Source organism: Corvus moneduloides, chromosome 14 (assembly GCF_009650955.1).
Source record: "Corvus moneduloides isolate bCorMon1 chromosome 14, bCorMon1.pri, whole genome shotgun sequence".
Classification (NCBI taxonomy): Eukaryota; Metazoa; Chordata; class Aves; order Passeriformes; family Corvidae; genus Corvus; species Corvus moneduloides.
The window spans coordinates 10521597-10536109 of NC_045489.1; the positions used below are offsets into that span (position 1 = coordinate 10521597).

A 14513-nucleotide genomic window follows, 5' to 3' on the forward strand; every position below is an offset into this window, starting at 1 on the left:
TTCTGGGAAATTCATACTGAAAAGTGTAAAAAACTTCTCTTTTTTTTTCTTTCGTTTGCTCATGTTCTTGGAAAAGATGCAAAACGCCATACCTACCCACAGCCCACTCTTCTGAAAATGCTGCAGGAGAGCACTCCTGAGCCAAGCTTAAAGAGCTCTTTGGGCCCGCTCTCAGCTGAGAAACAGGCCTTTTGTTTGATCTAACTTCATTTACATTTGTTCTCATTTTTTCTTCTATTGTCCAAGTGAGAGGAAAAAAAGTCAAACCATTTCAGTGCCTAAAAGGAAAGCTACATAACAAGCAAACCATATAGCAAAAAACCTGACGACTCTTTTCTTCTGCTACTATTCTAAATTCAACTCTAGTGAAGTTTAAATTTTGTTAAATGTATAACTCAGTCTTCTATCAATGTGATTAGCATCTGTTAAGTAAAAATTTGCTACCGGGGCCTCCAGGTTTCCCCAAACTCTACAGTGCATGCCGGTGCCCCTGATGCTAAGAATATCTTCTGTCAACAATTCCCAGAGGCTTTTTGATCGGATACTGAAAAGCAGTGACTTAAATTTCTACAGGGAAAGTCAGTAATGGGGGATGGACCCTGGGTTGATAGCTGAACAATTATTGTTTGAAGGCTTTTCCTTCCATCTCCTCTGCTTACCTTATTATCTTCTCATAAAGTAGTTAAAAGTTTTCACAAACGTGTGGTATTTAAATCCATCCATCCAGTTTGCTCAAGGGAGTGGAGAGTTGTCTTTTTTTTAGCAAACTGTGTTTGCTGATAGCATATTACTGAGGGGAGAGATAAGTCTGGATTTGCATATTTCAAATCTAGCATTTTATTGCAGTTTAGAAAGTCAATTCAGTGCTATGTGTGGAGTCTAGGAAGGCTGCTCAGCTGAGAAGCAGTAACATCTGAGCCTGTTACCACTTGCTGATACACAGTTGCAGATGGGTTTGAAGCTTTTTCCCAGTGAGAGCAAAAGGAAGCCAAGACGTTTCACCTGTCGGAACTGCTATGTCAGAGTACTGACGGACAAACTGTGTCCCATAGAGGGCTGGCATAGGCTGCCTCAACCCAGCTGCCTCTCCATTCCTCTCCCTTTTTTTGGCCTCCTAGGAGCACAACTTCAAAGGTCAACCCTCCCATCAGCTTCTGGGAGTGATGCCTCCTTCCAGAGAGGGGCTTTATGTGGTCACTGTGTGGCACCTGCTATTTCATTCTCTGAGTCAGCAGCAGCATTTGCCAGTGACCGTGGATTTCAGAGGCTTAAATAGAACTTATTCAAGAAGAAAAGTCATAGCAGAAGTAAACAGACTGTAAACCACTAAACAGTCTAAACACGCACTGACTTTGCTATCAGACTTTTGGGCTCTTGGCCAGCCTGTTCAGCAAGCTTGTCAGTGCTTTGCTCCAGGAACCATGTATCATGGCTTTGTGTTAGTGCTTGGATTCAGTAAGAGTGACCTCTTTTCCTGTATCAGACTGGTCAATGTGTGCACTTCTCTTCCTTTGATCCTTTTTTCAACCAGTTCAGACCCGGGTATACATCTCTTCAAAAAATTCAGGCTTATCCAAAGACAATTACACAGCTGGGGATTTTCTTTTGAGACTTCAGGTCGTTCTGGAATACTCTGTACCTTCCTCCAGCGATGTGCAGACATGGGAGTCAGTGATTCCATACACCTTTAGCATATGGCACATGTGTTTGTCCCTATGTTTCCAAGATCTGTAGCCTGTCATATGAAGTATTTATCTTCTTGGGGCTGTCTGGTACCTGCTACTTGATCTTCCCAGCTGTAAATATAAGGTCAGGGAGAGAGGGCACCTCAGCTCCTACTCTGCCTGAGTAACCTGTTTTGTGCCAGTTTTCCTACTGCAGGCTGATCTGTTTTCATTCCCCATTCAAAAGATTTTGTGATGGGCCTTACGTTTTGTCCTGGAGGTGGATACCCTGCCCCAACCTCTTCAGCTGTAGAATAGAGGGAAGCAGAGAAATCAGTGGTTATTCTGTAAGTTGCCATCTGTTTCTTCACTTGCTCTGTAGTTCTGTAACCACTGAGCATGTGGATCTGTATCGCCCTTGCACAACAAAACTATATCCAATTCAATCATCTACTGGCCTCTCAGGCATATAGATAATAACACTTATGTCATGCAAAATTCATAAGCTCCCCACACTTCTTGTCCCTTGATGCTAAAATATTCTGTATTTCTTCACAGATAGATATAACATTTTGTTCTCATAAACAGAAGAACATTTTTTTGGAGAGCTAACAGTAAGCCTTAGACTGTTCAACCATGTATTTAGAAACATGTTTTTGAGTTAAGAAATATGTTTTTCTTATTCCCAGGACAATAAGCTGTATTTCAGACTAGAGTGGCTTTATGTCCATTTAGAAGAAAATCTCCTGAGGGCAAATGAGGAGGAAGAAACTCCATTCAGGATCAAAATGGTGAAACTTTACAAAAGACCTGTTTATTCCAGAGACTGCATGCTTTTATCAAAAGGACACTATCTCCAAACTTAGTCATAAAGGTTAGGCTCCAAGGCAATGTCTGTATTGAGTGAAGGCATCTCACAAAGCAAAAGCAATATTACAGTAGAGAATGCAGTCCCCAAAGTTTTACAATGACAGCCAGACTGTCAAAGACAACTTAAAGTGAAGCATCTCTAGGATTAAGAAGGGTAATCTGATTGACTGAACTCTGTCCCATGTAAGCACTGACTATGACTTGACCTTCGAGTCTGAAATTTTGAGATTAGGATGGAGGTGTGCAGGTTTTCAGTACAGCCCCAGCTGCCTCTCTCTGAACAGCTGCTCAGATCTCAGAGGAGTGTGCTCACTGCACAACAACTTTCACATTTAGGGTGTCGTAAGAATAAACACGGAACTGCAGTATTGCGTTGACCAACAGTCATTAAAAATAACAATAGAGAAAAATGTAATTGAAAAATTTCAAGACTGCTGTCATGTAAACTTCCTGGTTTATGTGTTCCATTATAAACAGATGGTCTGGTGGGGGGTTGCCTGTGTTCTCCATAGCAATTTAAAATACAATTGTCTACAAATGCAGGGGGACACTTGAAGCAGAGCTGTGGGTAGCTTCAGCTTCTGCTTTGTTTTTGAAGCCCAGCAATGCCATGTCCTCTGAAGGTACCGCACTGCTTGGAGCACACCCTCCAGAGCAGTGTGCCCATCGCCTTCTCCAGGGCTTGGGGCCACAGCCATATCACAGGCTGATTTTATCCTCTCTCTGGAGCTGTGTGGATCAGAGGATGGGGTTCAGCTGAGGCTCCAGGAGAGTATCTGCTATGTAGACTGTTGTGTAACATCACTCTGAAACTGGTACAGTTCATTTTCACATTTCCAATGAACTAGAAACTTAAAATTTAGGACATTTCTTCATTAGGTACCCAGGAGTATTGCTGAAAGTAAAGCAGTATGAAAGGTCACTTCTTTCCCTTCACACCCAGGGAGTTTCAGCAGCTCACCAGTCCATATGGGGAGGAAAGGGGAATTACTTAGGTCAGTCACCCTCAGGACGTAGCCAGCGGAAGAGTAAGTAAAGAATGGGCATAAGTCAAAAGTGACAGCTGTATGTGCCTTAATGGGCCTGTTTCTGTCAGCTGTGAAACTCATAAAGGGCAGGAGATGAATTGCTAAAGCAGAGAGAGTAATGTCTTGGGTTAATCTGCCCCATACACAGCACATTTCACACATACCTGAGGAAAGAATTTCTAGCTTGTAAAAAGGAATGTCTCTCCAAAGCCATCATTCAGATTTCATAAAACAAGCCAGGTTCTAAATGACAGGAATTTATCAGAGCATTATTAGTCATCCTGCAGAATGATTGAAGTAACGTCACACAAAGCTTAAAAGTGTTCAAAAGACATTAAAGCACGGTTTTAAATGTATCTGATCGGTAGTAATAATAATTAATACCAGAATTGTCTCACTGTAAATGTGGAAGCTGCTGTAGGTAAAAGATTGCTGCCAAGCAACTCTTGTTTCTTGTGCCAGGGACGTATGAACCTGAAGTCACCATTAGAATTTTTATTTTTCTGTGATTGTAAAAGTTACTCATTTTTTGTTTCATGATAATTTGTGGGAGATAAATGCACACACCAATGCAAACATATACATCTCCTTTTAATATTTTGCATATTTTTACCACAACACTTGTAGTATGCAGTTATGCTGTTACAATCATATTTATATGGCAACCTCTGCAGTGCCAATAAATGTACAGAGAACCAAAATCTTTGCTCACTTATGCTGTTGCAAGTAGAGAGTCAACCGTTATCCTGGAGACGATATTTAAATTGATATCTTGCTCATACAGAGACTGTATTTGCTTTGAACTTCAGTTAATAGGTAGCTGTAAAAGCACAATTTGCTGCATAGTTCACCTTTCTATGCAGCTTTTCAGAGCACAGAAATGGTGCATGTGTTTGCCCTGAGCCCTCTGAGGGTCCCAGTCACTGTTTAGCCTGTGTCCACACCATCTGAGCTGCTCTAATTGTTACCCTTGTGGACAAGTCTCTGGAGCAGAGGTCCTGAGGGCCATTGGCAGTCACCTTTCCCTGCTGCATTTGGTGTGCTTTGGGAGCAGATGTACTCACGGATGCTTCTCGTGCCATACCTGGACTGGAGGAGAGGATTTGGTCTTTCATTAGTTCTACAGGTATTTTTCAAAAACAACATTCACAAGAAGTGTTTTAAAGACACAGTATTTGAAGGAAAGGGAGAGCTGGCTAGAATTTATTCAGCATGCAATCCCCTGAGTTTTTTGTCCTTCCCTATTTGCCTATCTCCCCATCTCTAATAGCTTTGGGAATCTTTGTCACCTCTTATAAGCTCCTGACTGATTTTGAAACCTCTTGCTTACTCGTCTCTTTCAGGTTTTAAAAATCAGTTTGTGTATAAATTGCTTTGTTTCAGTCCTGGCATTTAAATGTGGTTCTTTCTTCTTGTACATAAAGGATAAGCCCTTTCATCTTAGCAGACATTACCTTAATTTCTGCATCTGTCTCTCAAATAGTTTAATGCTTGAAACTCTGCTTCTAACCAAAGGCTTTCCGTAATTAGTTTCCAAGGCAACCAGCCATCTTGGCGACAATTCAGATGAACCAACTGCAGGGAGAGGAAGGAAACACACTATCAAAATGAATAGTAATAGCACAGTACCACTGTGCAAACAGGCGTTGTACATCACCAGAGACAGTGCGATAGTTCTGGTGTCTCATCAGTTCATTTACAGGGGAAGAAGCCCTAACTCAGTAAAAGAAAAGCTGCACAAGAGTGTGTGTCTTTTTTTCACAGCTCACTAAACTGGGATTAATGGCTTCAGTGTGATATGAATCACGTATCTGGGGGAGGAGGAGAACCACTGGGGCTTTTCAGGGCCCCTCATGGACCAAGGTATTTCCAAAGTGCATTTCCTAGAGCACAGTTACACTGCAGTCCAAACAGCAAGATATTCAGAATGGGGGCCACCCCCCTGGGCTTTTTGAGCCCAGCTGCTGTTGGTGCTCTCTGGAGCACCCTGACAGTTCATAGCTACAGTCCTGTGGGGAGACGTCCCCAAACATGAGGTCCAGAGGTGTGATCCAGAGCTGTGGTACGTTTGCTCCAGGCTCGAGATGGGTTTGGATCAGGCCACTCCATGGCAAAGCACTATCCCAGTCAAGTCTCTCACTGCTTGTGATTATACATTCATATGGGATTCCTGTCTCTTATCCCACCCTCTTACCTGTGCAATTCCACCTGCCTCTGGGGAGCAGATTAAAGACATCAGGAGCAGCCTGGACTAAATTTATGGAGAACCAGGCCCTCAAATACAAAGTTATCCCACAGTATGCAACCAGTAAGGTGGAAAGCAGCATAATAATTTTAGAGAAAATGAACGTTCCCACGTGTAAAAAAAGCCCACGTTACTAAATTAAATTTGCTCATGTCACACCATGGGCATGCATGTGGAGGTATAATGGTGCATGTATTACTGGAAACTCTTTCTTCCAAAATGTGTAATAAATAAAATTATCAACAATATACATAGACCCTTAAAAAAACCCCAAGTATCTTCTGTCCTGGGAAAATGCATATAAAGAATCAGAAAAGAAAAATATTGCTGTATCTTTATTACCTCATATGAGTAAAACAGCCACCCCTGCTGCATAAACTAAATCTAGTGAAAATAAATTAACTCTTCATAATCTTTTTCAGTTCATGGTTTATGCACCAAGTTATATGGGGAATATTGCAGAGTGCTGTTTATAGTGAAGCAGAATAAACCTTTCAGACTCTTTGAAAGCATTGAAAAAAGGCAATTGAGTGCAATTCCAGTCACAGTAAAATGCTATTTATAATAAAAAATATAAGAAATAGTAACCTTGTCTTTCCTAGAGGAGATTGCACAGACTTTTTTTCTTAATTTTGTAGGGCATTTGAAAAGGAAAGGAAATGCTTAAAAAGAAAAAAAAAAAAAAGAATGGCTAGTATTCAGTATTTTTGGTCTGCTTGAAGGCAGTGCTCTGCAGTACAAAACCCCTTCCAAAAAATTCTCGTGTGAACACTGGGACTGAATTACTGCGACACTTCTGGGTTATATCCAAATAATAGTTTGAAGTGATCCTGACATGCAGTAATATTTTATATAAGCAGAATTCTTTTTCCATTGGACTTTGTCCAATTCCAGGGAATAACACTGGGATTTTACTCTGACATGCTGATGGGAAGTATGGAGAAAATGGGAAATTTGTGTGTTTTTCAAATGAAAACTGTGTGACTCAGTTTACCTAATTTCTTCCTTTCTTCCCCCAGTGGATATAGATCCTTTCATATTTTGAGCAGCTAAGACTGATAAAGTTTCGTTTACGCTGTGGGATATGAAAAGAAGAAATGAGCATTGTTTATGTGTGTCTGTGATTGCAAGGGTGTGCTCTTAAGGGTGTTGGATGTACAGTTTCATGGTATTGAAAGCCAAAAGGGACATTTGGATATCTCCAACTCCCCTGTGCCACAGGGTTTGGGGACATGATCCAAAGAGCACTAAAGAGCTGCCTGTTAGTAATGTGGATACACCATCACACTGTGTGACAGTGCTGAAGCATTTCTGGCTTCTGCAGAAGGTTTGGACAACTAAGAATAAATGTAATATTACTATTATTAGCAATCTTTGTGAAAGTGAATTCATGTGTTGTGAAATTTAGGGAAACATGCTAAGCGGGAAGTCAGCTTTGATAGTGGTGGTTATGATCTACCTGATATGGGCTTGTAGGTCTACAACAAGAGCTGCTGAGGAGCAAAGAGGCAGCATAAGGAAAGAGAGGGTACGGGAAGCTGGTAATGAGGATGGTATTGTGGTGGGACCACGTCACACGGGATTGGAGCTGGTTGCACTGTGAATTGAAGGAAATATACTGTGAATGTTGCTCGGGAAAGCAACTTCTCTGTGATTTCTGTGAGATCTAAAGCCTCTATGGAAAATTTTAGGTGAAATTTAAATTTCAGAAGAACTTAGGATTTTATAGAGGCTTGAAAAAAGTACTGGAACTTCCTTGGATGTTAAATCATCTTTCATGCTCATTTCTCAAGGCAGCATATTTCTCAAAAAAGGTACTAGAACTGCGTAGACAATTTAAATATTATCTCCTTAAAATCACCTATGTGTGGAAACCACTCCTGCATAGTAACATATGTAATAAGGCATTTGCTTCCCATAAAAACAGCTGCAAAAACTCCTCCAGAACACAACTGGATTTTTAGTTTATTACCCTTACTTAAGAATCTAAAGAATTCACTAACTAAAAATTTCTATGACACATCTCTTCAAGGAAGCTGTCTGGGAATAAATATGTTTTCTTGAGGATATCTTGGCAAAATAAGGGGGAAAGGTCTCAGCAATTTTGAGTATTCTTTTCATATGGTGCAAAGAATTTTTGTTGTGGTTGTAACAGTCCCTTGTATCTGATCTTGTTTTTAGTGAACTATCTTCAAGTGATGAAAGGTAGTTTAAGTTTTGATTATTTTTGACATGAAGGTGTTTGTATTGAAGGATGTGAGTTGTGAAGAGAGATGCAGTCCTGAGAGATATAACACTGGTTTTGTCTGCCTGAAAAAAAAAGAAATTTTGATGGAAAGTTTATTTAATGAATTTTATTCTACTTAAAGAGTAAATAATTGTGATTATGAATGGCAGTTACCAGGAATCATAAAACTCTTCTTTTCCATGTGCTCTGGGATCTGATGTTTTGCAGTCGAATATGTCCTTTAACAATAATTGTGCCAACAGATTAGTTAATCTGACAAAATTGCTAAATCATATCAAGGAAAATGGGTTTAAGAAAATTTTTCCAGGGCACAGAAAATTTTGTCAGCACAGTGAAAGGAATTGGGAGAAAGTATCATGCCCTTAGAACCGATGTTGCAGTTTGTGCTTTTTTTTCTGATATAATTTCTAATGTAACCTCTTATGCACAAATTAAATGTGTATTCCACTACACAATGTTCAATCAGCAAATGTCAGATTAGTTATGGGGAAAGAAGGTTTAGCCATATGGAGGGGGTACAAAGCACAATGCAGCTTTCAGATGTTGCATTTAATTACCCTCCAAGGACTAACAAGCACAACCATCATCTATCTGGAGATGGCCTAAAAGCAGAATTTCACTCTTGATGTGACTATCATGAAGGAGAGAGGCAAGGGACAGAAGGACACAAGAAGGGGGCCAGAGGGGGAAAAACTAATGAAGTGCTTCAGAGGCATCAATTCCCTGCTTCCGCCAAGTGCATTTTTGTCCTCTTCTTCTAAGGAGATTCCGGTTCTCTAGGAGAGAATCTCCCATGAGAGATCCATTGCGGAACAGCCAAAAGCTGTTTGAAGAATGTTTTATATGCCGAAACAAATGGTCTTGATATTGTGTTATAGAGAAAAGTGAGAATTTGGTTATAAAATGCAGTCACAAATATGTAAGTTGGCCGTAGCATGGAAGTAAAATTCTTAGGTCCATATACTACACAAAAATACAAAATACATCAGTTGGGACTGTGTGTGGATTTGTCAGATTCTCTAAAGGGCATGAAGACTGTGAAATGGTGGATGAATTAATCTCAAATATATATTCAGTTATTTTTATCTGCAACAAATAATATGTGTGTGGAATCTTCATCTTAATATTTAATACATTCTTCATTTAATATTTAACTCAAATTTGATATAGTACTCATTCTTCATATAAATGAAATCATTGTTTACTGCATATTTTACAGCATCACTACCCCTGGTGGCTGGATTCCTGTCCCGTTAATACCAAGTGAAGAGATAAATCGCCTCCCTGGGTTTGCACTATAGTTACAGTCACAGGGTTTTAACCCTTTGTATGAGGGAAGCAGCTCCTGAAGAATGTGGAAATGGTTTTGTCTCTGCAGAATTAAAGGCAGGACAGGCATCACTTGTTTGGCAGTGACAGACCACCAGTAGCTGGGATATGTCTTTTGTCACCATGAGATTGTGGTTCCTTTGGAACCTCATATATTTGCACTGGTGGTGTTGGTGTGATAGAAAGAGACAAAATTGTGACACCGAAAAAGCCCTTTTTTATAAATTTACTGAGGGAAGATTGAACCTTGTCTAGTGTTTCTAATCCTCAAAGGGAATTTGGTCTTCCTTCAGACACTTGTGTGTAAATTGGAAAACAGGCGAATGGGCTCTGCAAGCTTACAGTAAAATTTAGCTACTGAGGTTAAAGGGATCTTATTTTTACTGTGATATCTGGTTAGATGAGGAAAGTCCTGTTCCCACAGGAGAAGTTTTATTTTCTGTTCTCCTTCTGTTTTTCCTACTCCTGTCTGGAAAATTTACGTGACAAGGCGTGACCTGTGCAGAGCAAACATAGTGAGGAATGATTGTGTACTACTGTCCTTTGCTCACATGGTAACACTCTAGGAGGTGACTGCATTGCTGTTTACAGTGCACTGAAGCAGAGAACTGCAGTGCGGTGGCTGCAGACCCCCTAGGCAGCTCCCCCACTGCAGGAAGGTCTTCAGGAGTGGGTGGGAGGCCAGGGAGAGGACTCTGAAGTGCTTCATAAGGCTTCCTTCTTTTTCTGAGTGGTAGAAACAGAGCTGAAGATGCAGTACTTGCAGATGGCACTCAAGAGAGGTTAAACATCTTGCTAACATACTGACAACTTTTTGGGCCTTGCCTTCAGTTTCTATTAAACTAATTGGATGGTCACCCTGGTATTCTGTTCCTCTCCTTTCTTCATTTTGTCCTATAGACAAATTAGCCAGTACCACTGGTTCAATAGGGTGCTGCATCACCGGGCACAACTTTTCAGTCATTCAATCCAATATAGGTAGGAGCTGCTCAGATCTGAGATAAGCTTCAAGTAACTCCATCCTCAGAACAGAAATGCTTTCAATAGGGATGGGAGCTAGAAAACACCTGACCTGCTATCCAGGTGGCAAGACAGTGGGCTCCACAATAATTTAGTCTTGCTAGACAGTTGTTGCTGTGCTTGATATCCCTCTGTTCCCATGAAGTGCAATCAACACTGATAGCTCATCCTGACTATGCTGTTAAAATTTTTTTAGCTCTGAGTCCATTTATCAGTTTTGCTTGTTTGCTGTAGGAAAGAAAGAATTGTGCGATCACTTCTGACATTTGCTTACTGCTTTGAAGGCAAAGGTGTCATAATTGTATTTCTATAGCAAAGTATAAAGGCACATTACAGTCTAACTGGAGGTAGCTAAGTTCTCCTGTCCTCAGAAATGTGCATCTATAATTGAAAAACAGTAGATTCTTTTTTAAGTGTGGGCTTTTTGCAACAATGAAACCCAAATTAATGTACAAATAACCTCAACAAAGACAACAAAATACTTTTAAACTCGATCTTAAGGGAAATCTCATTTTTCTTACTACTGTCTTACTAAAACCTAGGAAAGAAGAGCTCTAGAGTTAACACTGCCTCATTGTTCCCAGATATGGTCAAAATGGAAAGACACGTTACAGCAGGTCACATCTCTGCCTGTCATTCTGTTAAAGTGGCGTATTTCTGCCACTTGTCAGGTATGAAAAGCACAGTAAAAATTTTCAGACCTTCTTTGTGGCAATGCTGCCTGTCAGCATCAGTATTTTATGTTATGGAAAGATCTAATAGACTCATAAAATATCGTGGTTTTGAGCTGTAGATGAGGTAGTCTGTCCTTTTGTGATCTAGTTTTTTTCTTTCTTTTCTCATTTATAAATAAAGGATGATAAATAACTTTGATTAAACAGGCTAAACTGACCAGATGGCAGTGGATTCAAGTGTAGGGAAGATATGCTCCTAACAGGTATTAATTGGACATGGTAGTTTTCCTGTCACTGCTGCCAAAGTCATGATAGCTCCTTCTCTCTGTAAAAGTGCAAGCATATCCTCTTAGTTTGTATTTTTCAATGACTTTTAAAAAATAAAGCCCACAGAGGCAGGAAGATGGATTTAAAAATGACCAAACTTCTGGGCTTAGAGGGTTGTGATCAGCAACACAGACACCAGCTGGAGGTTAGTTACTGTTTGGGGTACCATGAGGGTACTGGGGCTAATCCTGTTTAACCTCTCTCTGAGTGACCTGAAGGTTGTGGGATGGAGTGCAGTCTCAGCAATCTTGCAGATGATACCGAATGAAGAGGAGTTTGATACCCCAAATAGTTGTGCTACAATACTTCGACAGGCTGATGAAGTGAGTAGAGTGGAACCTCATGAAGTTCAACAAAGGGAAATGCAAAGTCCTGCACCTGAAGAAGAATAACCCCATGCACCAGTACAGACTGGGTAGAGGCTTCCCGGCTGGAAAGCAGCTCTGCAGGGATGGATCTTGGGGTCCTGGCAGTCAAGCTGACCACAAGCCAGCACTGTACTGTCACGGCAAAGAAGGCCAACAGCATCCTGGGCTGCATTAGATTAGCACGGTCAGCAGGTCACTAGGGGTGACCCTTCCTTTTTTATTCTGCAGTGGTGAGGCTGCATCTGAAGTGCCATGTACAATTCTGAACTCAACAGTGTAGGAAAGACATGGGTGTCCTCATGAGAGAATTGTCATTGTTGCTCTAGAAATACCACAATGGTTCATACCAACTTAATATTAGCCAGTTAATATCTTTAGTGCTATCTTCCAAAACTGTAAAAAACATCTAAAAGCTAAGGCAAAAATTTGTAGTTGCCTATTTATTATAATGATGACTGATGCAGTGGAAACCAAATTGTCTTTATGCTTGCATTCAAAAAATAATTCCCCTAGGCAAAAGGAAAAGTAAAATTGCCAATGCTGACTTAATTTCTCAATCTGGCATATAGGTCTGTACTTCAAGTAAGCCTGGTGCTGACCAGCAGATTTTACTTTTATTTTGAAAACAGATACATTTTAGTTATGTTCCCTCTAGATGTTCTCTTAATTAATTGGAAATATCCAAAGAGTTAATTAAAAATACAAACTTTATTTGATTCTATATCAAACCTGACATTATGATCTTTTTATCTACAAAACAAGAATTATGTGGGATTTGAAATCTGAATTATTCATGATGGCTTCCAGCCGTTTTTTTCTCTTCTCCTTTGTTCAGTGTAAAATCTTATAAGCTTTTCTTTCAGTCAAGGTGAAAGCAATATTAAGTCTCGGAAGTCAAACTTAGGAAAGACATGTAGCTCTGTGAAATCCTTGCCCTGTAATCCTGGCTTTCTATTCACCACCACTATTCAATATCCCACTTTCTGTATAAGCTTCACAATATATCAGCAGTTGATGAGATTTATTTGTTATACTCCTGTTATACTGTTATACTTCTGTTTTCCTTCTTCATAAAAAATGCTTTATCCATCTCTTTGCTCCCCTGGAAGTAATACGTGTCTGTGATTGTTTCTGCTGGGCTCGCTAATCCAGCAGCTCCCTTCAACATGCTGGGGTTGGTACAGGGTGGAAAGTGAGGGAGGAGGAGACTTGTTAAGATTTAGGACAGCTGTGTAGTGTGTAGTGAATTTTAAACACATTGTTAAGATCCAGTTCAATAGTTGTAAGCCAACATGGTTGACTGTATGAATAGAAATGCTGGCGGGTCACTTCTGAAAGATGCTTTATGAATTAAAGCTTGACTGTAGTACATTGGACCTCTCAAAGGTCTAATAGACAGAGTCAGTTTGAAGACATGACAGCAGATGACACGGAAGTTGAGTCTGGTCTATGCTAATGAGTCCTACATCTTCTGTTTGCAGTATTGCTCCTGATGCCTGTAGCAGCTCCATGTATGTTCTTACGGCCTCTGACTTCATCTGTGGTGATACTTTTCTCTTAAATAAACATATTTCTGAATAGAAATGTAAAAGCTTCCTTATTTGTTGTTAAGGTTAAAACCACAAAGAGTATTGTTGTTCTTAAATAAGTTTTTGGTCTCTAACCTGCCTTTAGGGTGAAATTAAAACATACAGAGAATTCAGTATGCAAATAGCATGCACACCAGATGATCTGAAGGAAGCCTGCACATTTCCACAGAAAACAAATGTGAGTATAGGAAAGCAGATGCTTTCTACCAACAGAGTGTACATACAGTTCTCAAGAGGATCTGAACAGCAATTTATTTTCAGAGTGCTGGAAGTATGCAAATTCCTACAGAATTAAATGTGAATTTAAAAGAAATGGCATCTATTAAGGACAATACTACCCAAAGAGGCAGTTGGGAACTTAATTTAATCAAGAACTTGAGCAGGCTCAGCAGTATATCTAAAGTCAGTGACTCAAATGTCATCTGTTTTTAGCAAAGACGTAAGTGGTTATGTTGTCTTTTAAAGTGTGGTGTTTGGAGTGTTTTTCTGTGACCATGGAGTACGTTTGTATGGTTATGTATAGATTTTCTGATGATTCTCCATCAAAAAGCATCATCTGTTCACTTGAGCTGCTTCTAGGATATATACTACGATAATACTTGTGTGTATTGCCAGTATCATGTTTGCTATTTTTAACCCAGCAAGCCTGGATAAAATGGATTATGTCCTGGCACACATGCAATCACCACAATTATAAATTAAATTCTTACTGGTGGATGTTGTTCCACTTGATAGCTGTGGGACTGGATGGATGTTTCTGAGATTATAAACTGAAGGCAAGGGCACAGTCTTGCACAAGGGGCATTGTTGGTGAGCCAGCAGCCAGCTGTGTAGACATGGGAAGTGTTTTCCTTCCTTATGCAAAAGCACAGCATTCCTGGGGTGGGGGTGAGCACACAGGATGGCAGAGCTCAGGCTTGCCAGACAGTGCTGCCTCCACTGTTCCCAGCTACCCTCAGCTAGTCCAGCTGCTGAGTTCATCCTGCTGCCCTTTCATCTCTTAGCGATTCCATTTAATGGCTGTTTGTACAGATAGATGCCCAAGTGAGGTCAGCGAGGGCAGGAGATGTTGCTTAGTGGAATGTGCAACATAACATTTAGTAGCAATTTTAATAAAACATGTAAGGTCAGATGTGTCCATTTAGATGTAC

At 40.2% G+C, this 14513-nt stretch overlaps 1 protein-coding gene across 7 annotated transcripts in view; it reads left to right on the forward strand.

Moving 5' to 3' along the window:
• Positions 1-14513, forward strand: part of GRIA3 (glutamate ionotropic receptor AMPA type subunit 3) — a 148092-nt gene that overhangs the window by 67871 nt on the left and 65708 nt on the right. The gene's annotated exons all lie outside the window — the stretch shown is intronic.